Raw genomic sequence first — 11,637 nt, forward strand, 5'->3', positions numbered from 1 at the left:
ATACTTTGAGTGTTGATGTGTGTCATGACTGGTATGTGGAGGTCAGAGAACAATTTGCAAAGAATTTGTTCTTTCCTTCTACCATGTGAATCCTGTGGATCAAATTCAGGTTAGGCTTCATGGCAAGCACCATTACTGGCTGTGACATCTTGTCACCCTAGTCCTTATTCTATCATCACTCAAATGTAGAAATTATTTATTGAATAGTTTTATTGTATTGACGGAAAAGGTTTCCAGGTACTTCTGTTTACTTAAACACACTTTTCATTTCCATTATGGTTTTATATATGCTGTTCAAATTACTTTACTCAGTGGGGGATGGGGGGCGAGTCCTGGAGGAGTTAGGCAACTCATTTATAAATCACTTAAAGTTTTGCCATGGTTTCAACCAGCTATTTGCAACAAAAGTGATATTAAAAATTTATACATACATGTTTGTATGTATATATATTTAAACAACATTATGAATAATAGAGAAGTACCTTATGATCTCTGTACCGAGCAGTTATTGCCCTTGAGTCTTTCTTCTGAACCTCAATGATACATTGTTAACACCTAAATCAATGAACCATTATTGTTCTTTGTGAGATGTTGAGAATAGATTTGGGGAATTGTCAGTTAAGAAGCATATTTTACTTGGGGCTGTAAAATGTCAAAATAATAACTAAAGTATTCTCTATCTTATTTATCTATCTCTTTGTCACCTATTCATCTGTCTCTGAGTACTGAAACACACTCCCTCCTCTAACACATATAAACCAAGCAATGTTATGTAGAAGACATTTGAATTTTGTTTTTTCCTGCAGATTTCCACAGGGAGCAGAACAGATATTACTGATTCTATGCTTCATGGTGAGTTACAGTTATAATGGGGACAGCAGGCTTCTATACCTCTTTTTAATAGAAGGCACAATACCAGCAGAGATTTTCTAACTGCATTTAAAATCCCCCCAATAGCTATTATTACTTCCTTAAAACCATTTGAGCATTAGTGTCAAATCAAGTGGAATAGTTTCATTTAAATAATTTAAGGGGCTGACTGATGTTCTCACATTAGCCATAATAAATAATGTTATTAATTTAAAGAGAAAGAGAGAGAGAGGAGGATCTGAATATTATGATTTTGCTTTGCTTTCAACTAAAAAGTTTTTGAAAAGGATTAAAAGACTGGCTTTCCCTCCTCTGAGTTTGACTCCCTGTATATCCCACCTATCGTCCTTTCATAGAAGTCCCACCCTTTGTGTAAGGCCCTGAGTTCCTGCCCCTGCAGTGTGGTGTCCTGTGGTGGGAAAGCTTAGTCTTCCAGAACAAGCTTATTGATCAGCAGGGTTTGCTCACTCAAGTGGAAGGACATTTTGATTTTTTCCCTTGGGTTTTCCTTTCTGAGAAAACCCATATGAAGAATTCTTTCACTCATCTTATTGTGCTTCAAATCAATCTTTCATTTGATATGATATGAAAAAATGGAAAGAAAAGTATCCACCTTAAGACTCCCACCAAGCGAAGAAGTCTAGGTACCGTAGCATTCTCTTCAGTGTTTGCAAAACTTCATTCTATTTTGAAGAGGAAAACTGAATTTTTTTCTTTTATGCTGCCAATGAGCTTTCAAATGTCACTACGTTCCCAAAATTCTGACCATAAATATTACTTGAGAGTACATGTTTACTGCCTTGTCTTTGATATTTGGAATTAGTAATTCTAAAGTGAGAATCAGCATTTAATGATAACTCCAGGTGACTCTATGTGATTTATATTAGGAAACTATTGAATTATGTTCTATCATTTTAGAAACTAATGATAGCAACTCTACATACACGTTTTGAAGTGAATGTCTGCATTTCTTATCCCACTTGATTTCTAGCTTTTGGACTTCATAATGGCAATTATAATTTCTATTGGCTCCTTTAATTACTGGACTGAAGCTGTCTGTCCTCACATAAACTTTTCTTGAAGTGGAACTTGACAGTGGTTATTTCCTTGAGATGGCACTAAAGAGAGGAGATGGTGACCAGCACCAGAAGAGTAATGGCCACAATATGTCTTGGCCAGCACTAAGGATAAGGCCTAACAGAAAGTAGCGTGCTTTGATAAATGTGTAGTGAAGCATTTACTTTCAGAGGAAACAATGCTGGACGTGGCTGGGAGCCAAGAACATCTGTGTTCTTGGGATCCCAAATGCGTGGAAGGAGCAGATGTAACTGAATATGTAGCAGAAAACCTGGCTCAATTCCTAACAATATGGGGGAGGGCTCTGTTTTTGCACAGAAGGCCCTCTGGTACCCAGAAAAATGAAACAGGAGGGGAACTCCTGAATAATATTATTACCTTTCTGAAGGAGAAATATTATTAAAGTGCTCAACAGAATGAGGACAGTGTATTCATGGAAGAAAAAAGAAAGCTACTTATCTCACACAATAGAGAAGACAACTCAGGAAACATTGTGTATGCATGTAACAATACAATTATATTTATGTATAAATATGGACCATAAAGAAAAAGATTTCTTTTAATTTTAATAATTCTTTCTTTTACTCCCTGAAATACTGCAAACTTTTTCAAGGCCAGAACATAATCACAGCTTCACTAAGAAGTCCTCCATACTTTCATGGGCTCAGCCAATAGTTCTAAAAATGTCTGGGCAGAAGTACCTCTAACGTAGAACAGAATGTAAAATCCAGTTTAGGAAGAGGAAAATGATAGCAGTTTTGTTTTCCTTATTCCGTTATATAAGAAAACTTATTTGAAAGTGGTTTGTTAAGTGAATGTGTGGATTGGCAACAATAGTTGACACAGTTTTAATATTCTATATGTAGTTTGGGTAAATATGCTCCCTAAGTATATAAAAATATGTGCCTAAAATGTTATGTAGCTGTAATATAGGTGCACTAATTGTACAATCTTACCACTGTTCTCTAGTTTTATTGGAGTACATTGGTATGTAGGGTGAAGTACCCAGCTGGATAAAAGAAAAAACATATGCTGGATATGCAGGAAAGAGCAATGCAGATACCCCACTCTGGAAAGAGAGACCATTGGGCTTAACAGAGTACAAGCTCAGAATACTTACAGCAAGCCTAGGAGGCTTCAGTCTCTGAGGTCATTACTTTCATGTGTCCATCATGGAGATTAGGGCTTATGAAACGGCATAATGGAGCTTATTTTTCCCTCTACTATCCATTGGATGTGAAACACAGCTTAGGTTGCTGCATCTTGTGTTAGAAGTGGATTCAAAGGTTATTTATGCTTTCAAGAGTTATTCCTCTGAAACAACTCTAGCACCCATTTTTTTTTTTTTTTTTTTTTTTGCTATTGTGAACTATTATTTGATTTTCTGTCAACCAGACAGGATGTCAAGTCATGTTTCCTTACTTCAAATTGCTGTGCATTACCTATCCCCTGGTGAACTTCTTTTCCACATGTTCATATTTAAGTAGGAATAGAGGTGAATACATAAAGTAGAATGCCTGAATTGTTTTTAAAAGGCCAATTCAGAATATTTTAAAAGTATTTTAGTGTGTCAAATGTGAATTGACACACACAATATTTTGCTCACAGCAAGCTAGAAAACTTTGGTATATGAACTTTTTATGTGACTTAGTAACTAACAAGTCAAAAACATAAACCTGACTGTTTTATAATGAATGTTCTTAAAGACATATTTGAAATCTATTCTTTATACAACAGGCTTAGAAATGAGTGTCTTGGGCATTATCTTTTCTTTGCTTGGCAAGTGTAGCAGCAGACAACATTTTCACTTGTCCAAAGAGTCTCTTTGTTGATAAAACTTCTCTAATTATAGTGGAAAGAAGTGTTTTTGAAAAAAACTAAAACCCAAAAGAAACAGTTTAAAGCTGTTTTGTCATGGTTTTGAAGTTGATCATTAAGGTTCATTATTCATGTACTTGTTAAGGATATCCTGTATGTGGGGGTAAATAATTTCATTTTATTGAAATGCAGTTTTGACACTTATGGGTAGTGAATTCTTGATTTCTGAGTATTGTAGAAAAAGCCCAGTCATGGATTAGCCAAGGACTGTATTAGAATATGCAGATTAGGCAGTTACACTAATTAACATATGCATCATTCAAAGTAAAAACTAATGTTCTGCTGTTTTTCTCAGTTATAACTGGAAAGTGCTGAAATTTTAAGCATAGTATAACCATCACTGTTATATATACAGCAAAATGTATTTCAAAAGAATACAAAAGCAATGACAAATACAACCATTTTTATAAAAACAATTGGTTTCTACTCTTTGTTTTCCATACAGCTGCTGGTGGGTATTGGTTACAAGTGGAGGACAGATGGTACCATTGTGATTAGTGGGACCGGATGAATAGCTTCTCATGAATGAGGGAATAGGGAATCAGAAAGTAAGACAACTTTCCAAGGTAGGAACAACGATCAGAAGATGATCTAGAGTCAACAGAGGCCAGGTGGGAAAATAGGAGGGAAGGGAAGACATTCAGTCACCCAGTCACTTATCATGAACTAATCCCTACATAGTACTTGGTGTTTTGTGGTGAGGACCTTGTTTCATACCAACATCAACGCTTTGAATCAGGTAGCTTCTCACTGATTTATAGAGAACTATGTGGGTATAGGAACTTATGAGGAGCTCAGCACCTAGTGTAAATGTAGGATTAGCTTTGATGTTCATTAAACGTTAAGCAAAAATAGTTAAGTACATTTAATCAGGAACTAGGGACAGAGCTAAGGACTGAAGGTAGAAATTTGGGTGATTTCAGAGAAAAAACTGTAAAGTATGACTTATGTTTTGAGATCACCAAAGGCAAGGATGGAAATACAAAGGAAACCACGAAGTGTAATTTTTTCAGTGTACTTCCAGAATGACCAAACCTTTCTATAAAAACTGTAATCATGACTTGACTGCATTAGAATTCTTACTAGAATTATGCATATTTTATTTTATTATTTTTTAGTTTTTATATTTGTGTGTGTGTATGTGTGTGTCTGTATGTGAATATTTGCACCTAGTGTGTAAGTACCTGAGGAAGCCAGACGATGGTGTTGGAACCTCTAGAGCTGGAGTAACAGGCCGTTGTGAGCTATCTGATGTGGATGTAAACACAGAATTGAATTAATACAGAGGGCAAATTGTTGGGGTGGTGTCAATGGCCAAAGCACAAATACAGCCCTAAAAGTTTATTAAACAAAGATTAAAGATAAAAGTAACAAAATAATAGCTATAGCATGTGCCATGACTCTTAGTAAAACAAAAGCAAATCAGAAAATAAGCCAGTTCTCTGCAGTAGACGTAAGACCCTTTTAAAGAAATGTCTTCAAGGCTGGTCTTAATCATATCACACAAGTTGAAAAATAATGAAATAGAAAAGACAAACAAAACTCTTTATCTTACAAGACATGGACAAAAGAATTATGTCAATACTACCTGGAATAAGAAAGCATGTAATAAGGTATCTGAAGGTGTAAATTCAGGAGTGTGCTAAATAATTGCACCCAAATTGCCAAGCAAATACACTTACATTGCTTGAGGTCAGAAATGCTTTCTATCAGCAGCTGTTAGTTGACAAAGATAAGATAGAATGTTCGTTAGGCAAGTCATGAAGGTTCCTGGTGTTATATACTGAACAAGGTTCTATACACCTGTATAATTTCATTGTGTTTCTTCCTTAATTTTTTTGAACTTCTCTATTCTACTTACTCCCAGCCTCTCATCTGTTCCTACATTCAGTTCCTTCTATCTAGTGCACCTAAAATCACTGAAACTACCTTTAAGCTGCACATGGTAGTGTAATGTCACAATCCCAGTCACACTTGGTGGGCTGAGACAGGAGTTTTAGGCTAAATTGGGGGTACATAGCAATACTCTGTCTCAGAAATAAACAAACAAACGAACAAACAAGAATTCTGGCCTCCATTTAAAACCTTTTCCAATATGTCTTTTGTACATAATATTGAATAAGTTTCCTAGCCTTGGGTCTTAATCACGTCACATTTCTACATGAATTTATTCAATCCTAATCTTGCTGTTTCTTTTTGTCTTCCTGCAAGATTTGAATATGTCATGGATTCTATACCAGCCTGCATTTGTTTTTGTTTGTGGTGCTCTCTCTGTATGGATAATTCCTTCCCTTCACTTTTACCTTTTACAATTTTTTTTTTTTGCATTTGAACAGTCTATATTTACTGTCAACGATAACTGGGTGTTACTTCCTATATTGCAGTAGTATGTGGAGACCTCTAGAAAAAAGTAGAGAATTCATCCTTGGGAAATGATAAGTGGGCCAGGAATACATAGAGCATTTAAAGAAATTTTAAAAAATTTATCACAATATATGTTCTTAGCTACCTTTACCAATTAAAAGATAAAATTTATCTGCTTGCTGTGTTGGGGTTAGTGTTGATCGCCAACTTAGCAAGATCTGGAATCACCTAGGAGACAAGCCTCTAGGCCCATCTGTGAGGAGTTACCTTGATTAGGTTAAGATGGGAAGATCCATACTACATGTAAGTGGTACCATTCCATCTGCTGGGGTCCTTGATTCAATAAAAAAGGGAGAAGGAGGTACATACAATCATTCATTGCTATCTTCTTTCTGACTACAGGAAAAATGTGACCAGATAGATGCTTCAAGTATTTGGCTTTCTGACTTCTATACTGTGACCGACTATACATTTTGAAAATTTCAATGCAGCCAGCTTCGCTGTAAAGTATTTCTGTTGCTGGATTGATATTTGATTTTATTCTTATTTTTATGTGAATTGTAAAATAGGACTTATTCTACCTTTTATTTTACTTTTATATGTAGTGTACAATACATTCACATTTTATTTTGTTGTATGTGTTTGAGTTTTCCAAAAGAATTCATAAACCCTCTGAGGTCAGAACCTAAGAATGAATTCTCCAAAGTGTCTTCCCATTGTGTATATTCAGTAAGTGGTTTTGGAGGCTTAAATTCTCCCAAGGAATTAAAATGCATATAGGAAAAAAAAAGTGACTTGATTGACAAATGGGGTGATGGTAATGTCTTAGGGAGTCAAGTGCAGCTTATATTGGGTACAAGGCAATAGTGTGTGTGCAAATAAGCAAGGGAAAATGAGCAAGGAGTCACAGCTGGCTGAGGACACAGCCAGGGAATGACCTGGAATCTAAACTCATGACAAAAACGATAAGCAGAGTTTCAGGTGACAGACATGAGGACATAACTACCATTTTTGTATAAAGAGGCTTGTTAGCTCTTTAGGCAGAACACTTATTTCTACTATCCTCTAGTGCTGAGAAATCTTTGGTTTCTGAATAAATTAAGGAGAGTCAGCTGAAGGAGAGAATAGGATGAAATCAAGCGGAGCTGCAGAAGAGAACGGGCTAGAAATAGAGGATGATATATTTAACACAAAGAAGAAAGGCTGAAGAATTTGTATCTTGAGAGAAAAATAAATGCATCTTAGGTTTGTCATATTTGAGGATTTCTAGGCTGGTCATCTGGCTTATGTCTTCTTCAAACCTCTGTCCTATAATGCACCTGGGATGCCTCATGTTCAAAGAATGTTTAGAAAATATATTCTTACTTTGACAATCATTCAAGAAGTCTCGAGTACCTATCACGTGGTAGACTCTGTATGAGTTCAACTAGGCATGACTCATCCTTGATAAAGTGTAGCAGCTAATAGGAGAGACACACAACAGTCTTGTATTTAAAAATGGAAGGTAAAATTATAAAGCATGATGAGTGTTAAGGGACACAGTACCTTGATATCCTAATTTCATCTGTTAATGACAATACTAGCTTATCACTTAGTAATTCAATGACGCTACTAGCTGTGTTTGAGTCAATTACTTAACACTTGTTGCCTTAATTTTTCTGGTGAAGGTGGAAAAATAATATAGCCCATTTCATACTGTGCATAAGATGGCACTGGACAGATGATGAACATTATACTTTTACCTGCTTTCTGAGGGTATTTGAGCTGCTATAAACACTGTTATGTACTGTAAACCATCATCATTTATTTATCATAGTTCTTGAGGCTGGAAAGTCAAAGATCAAAGTGCCCACAAGCTCGGTGTTTGGTGAAGACCTGCATTTCTTCTTCCTAGAAGAAACTTTCTTGATGAGACTTTATATTATAGGAGGGATAAGGGGCTTCCCTCAGGCCCCTTTTATAGAAGGTCATTAATTTTATTCTTAAGGTTCTGCACTATAAACTAATTCATCTTGCATAAACAGTATCACCTTGGGGTTAAGCATCTAAACATATACATTTTGAAAGGACAACAACATTAGGACATTAAACATAGCAGTTATTAATTGTTGTTGTCACATTATTATAATGAGTCAGAGCTCTAGTTCTAAGAGTTATTCCCTCTGAATAGTCAAGGATCTATCTATCTATCTATCTATCTATCTATCTATCTATCTATCTATCTATCTGTCTGTCTGTCTGTCTGTCTGTCTGTCTGTCTGTCTATCTATCTATCTCTCTCTCTCTCTAATCTCATGTTCCCTTTGAATGTTTTCTGTGGTTTGGTGTAACACAAAAATCTAAAACCAGTGGCATGAAGATGGTATAATGCAATTTATTAATTATATTCTGACCATTTCTTAATATGAAAAAGAAAATTGCCTTTATGTCATCTATTCTCACTCTCCCATTCATCCCTTTACCTACCCATTTATTAAACGTTCCTTGAGTAAATAAAGCTAGGTGCTAAGGGACTCAAAAAATAAATTAGCATCAATTCTTGATCTGTCTCCCAGTCTCGTAAGGATGATAGGTAAGTACAAAAGCACTTCAAAGTAGTGAGAAAAGGTATGTAAATGAGAAGTGTATCAAGTGCAACTAAGGTACAGGAATCAGGAGACAAGGAAAGGTATATGACAGACAAGGAGAGGCATTCCTTCTGTCCTGTTTCCTATCTTACAAGAAACAAATCTTCCCTTATGGCTCTCAACTGCAGGATACACACTAGAGATAGTTTTGGAAATTTCTTATGGCTTTCTATGGATTGTAATGTAATTCTATCTAGGTAATAAATAGAATAATGATCGGACATTTATGATTGACTGTAATAACCACACAGTGATTCTGGCAACTTTATATTACACCATTCAATTAGTTTATCAGCATGCTTCTTATCTCACAGCATTAATTTATATTTTGACACATTATTTCCCTTACACCACTTTCTTACTCTTCGTTGTTGTAGTAGTAGTTGTTGTTACTCTCTCCCTCCTCTGTAGGTCTCATTGTTAATCCTCTTATCCTTTTGTTATCTCCAACAAATAACAGATATATTGATTTTTGAAACACTCTAGAATCATAAATCATAGAAACTGGGGAAAAGAACATGTGGTAGTGTGCTCTTACATGGTATGCTATTTTAATATATAGTATAGGTAGGTGGAGATAGGGCAGAAAGTGAGCAAGGAAGTGAAGCGATTGGACACAAAGCAAGAATGGCAAAGCAGGTTTGATGCACAGTTTGTTTTTATATTGATCTTGTAAATCTATTTTTCTGCATAAGGTGAATTGACAGTGTAAGCTAATATTTGTCATTTGATGAGGAAAACAGATTTCCCTAATTTAGATTTCTTTTACAGGTAAATATTTGTGTATATACTATGCATGAGCATAGACAAATATAATGACTGGGTTTGTAAGTTTCATACCGGGTAAGAGAGGATACAAATTTCTGTTTTCTAGAAATTGGGTTGGCAATGTAAAAAAAAAATCAAGAATAGGTTCTGAAAGAAAAACATAAAGTTGCAAGCAATGCTGTGTACAGAGTGGTTTATGATTTATTAAATTTAAATGCATAGAATAAATGACTATGTTTAAGTCTTTTAAGAAGGTAAATAATATGAAAACTAGAAACCACAATGACGGAATGTGCCTTGCCGTGGAATAAGAAGCTGCTGCTGTAAATGTCTATGGCATCAATAAAATATTGTTCCACTAACAGTTTGCAAAAGATGGGGCACAACAGTGTCTGTGTGCTGAAAGAGCTCTTGAAAAGAACTTTCAGGATGATGACAATGCTGAAGGGGAAATGTGTGGGTCATCTTCAGCTATAAAGCCAAACAAATGAAAAAAAAAAGGAAATGGAGATAAATGGAAAGGAGAAGAGTAGAAACATACACAGGCCATCCTTAGGTGTTGAGCAGGGAAATGTCAGGAGGCTAAAAGGGTATGAAAGAAGAGTAGCAGAGTCAAAAGTAGTGGGAAAAGTCCAATTAAATAGCTACTGATTACCCCCAGATAAAAATGCCACTACTGCACAGATAGAGATAGTTTGCTGTGCCAGCCGTGGTGGTTATTAAGCTTTAGAGTTGGGTTGGATCACTGATTGATTTTTCTCCCTTCCCAGCTTGCACAGTATCCTCTAGAACTGTGAGAGCTTGTCTTCAGGGAGATGGCTTCCAGGTCAGTTCCAGCTCCACTGCTCCAAGTTCTGTATCAAAAATTTGTCTTGTCTTCAGCAGTAGAGTCTTACCTTCAAGTTCTGGGAGGTAACCAAAGGCTGTGGCAGTAGCCTGTGCTATTTTGAGAATCTCTTGGACTCCCCTGATCAAGAACGTGATGGGAGATTTCTGCTGTCTGGCACTGTGTTCCTTGTTATATAGCCTTCAGCTATATGCATGTTCTCAGTTAATACATTTCCCTATGGCTTTTCATGCCACCTAAGCTTTATTTATTCTCTCTCTTTCTCTCTCTCTCTCTCTCACTCTCACACTCTCTCTTTTCCTGCTTTACTTCCCTCCTCCACCATTTTCCCCTTGATAGTACCTGTCTATTAGCCTCCTTCTCTAATTGAACTTACAGCCCTCTCAGCAGGAGGGAACTCATGGGTCGCACTGTAATTGTAGTCAATACACATGACTGGAGGGGTCATTGATCCTAGAGAAATCCCTACCTCTGTCATATATCCAGAGAAATGAAATTTCTGAGTGTATGCAGAATGTGAATCCTTATATTGAACACCAGCAAAGCTTCCTCATACAACAGAGTGTGTAGTACACAGAGAAGGCCACAACTGGCTAGATTTTACAGAATAAGAGACTACAGAGTGGGTATCTAAACCTTACCAACCTATTGGTCAGAGAACACTGCAGAAGAGGGAGTGGAAAGATTGTAAGAGCCAGGGTTGGTGCGTGAACATTAGGAAACAGAAACTTTCAGGCCACTGGCAACTTGCACATATGAACTTACAACAATTCTGAGAGCATACACAAGACCCATGCTGACTCAATCAGACAAAACCCCAGCATAGAACAGAGGAAATGGGCAGTAGGCCCCAACCTTAGCCTAGGAACTTTTGGCAACTGATACTGCTGGGTGAGGGAAAGCAGATCTTCTTTAAGATTTCTAGATGGACTGACTAAAATCCAGTAGATGAACTTGCACCAAAGTACATCTGGGTACAAATGCTTGACCAGATAGGATCTAAGGTATATAACAGAATCATGTTGTGGGGGGGCACTATGGGGAGTGCAGATGGGAGAAGGGGTCTAAATTTGACTAAGTTCTATAATATGAAATACACAAAATTTAACGTGTGTGTGTGTTTTGAATATATATTTTAAAAAAAAGTAGTAGCATTCCTTCCTTGCGTTCCTTTCATGTCTTAGAAAATGCTGGCTCCAATTCAAC

The sequence above is a fragment of the Nannospalax galili genome, unplaced genomic scaffold (assembly GCF_000622305.1).
Source record: "Nannospalax galili isolate Female #2095 unplaced genomic scaffold, S.galili_v1.0 scaffold293, whole genome shotgun sequence".
Taxonomy (NCBI): Eukaryota; Metazoa; Chordata; class Mammalia; order Rodentia; family Spalacidae; genus Nannospalax; species Nannospalax galili.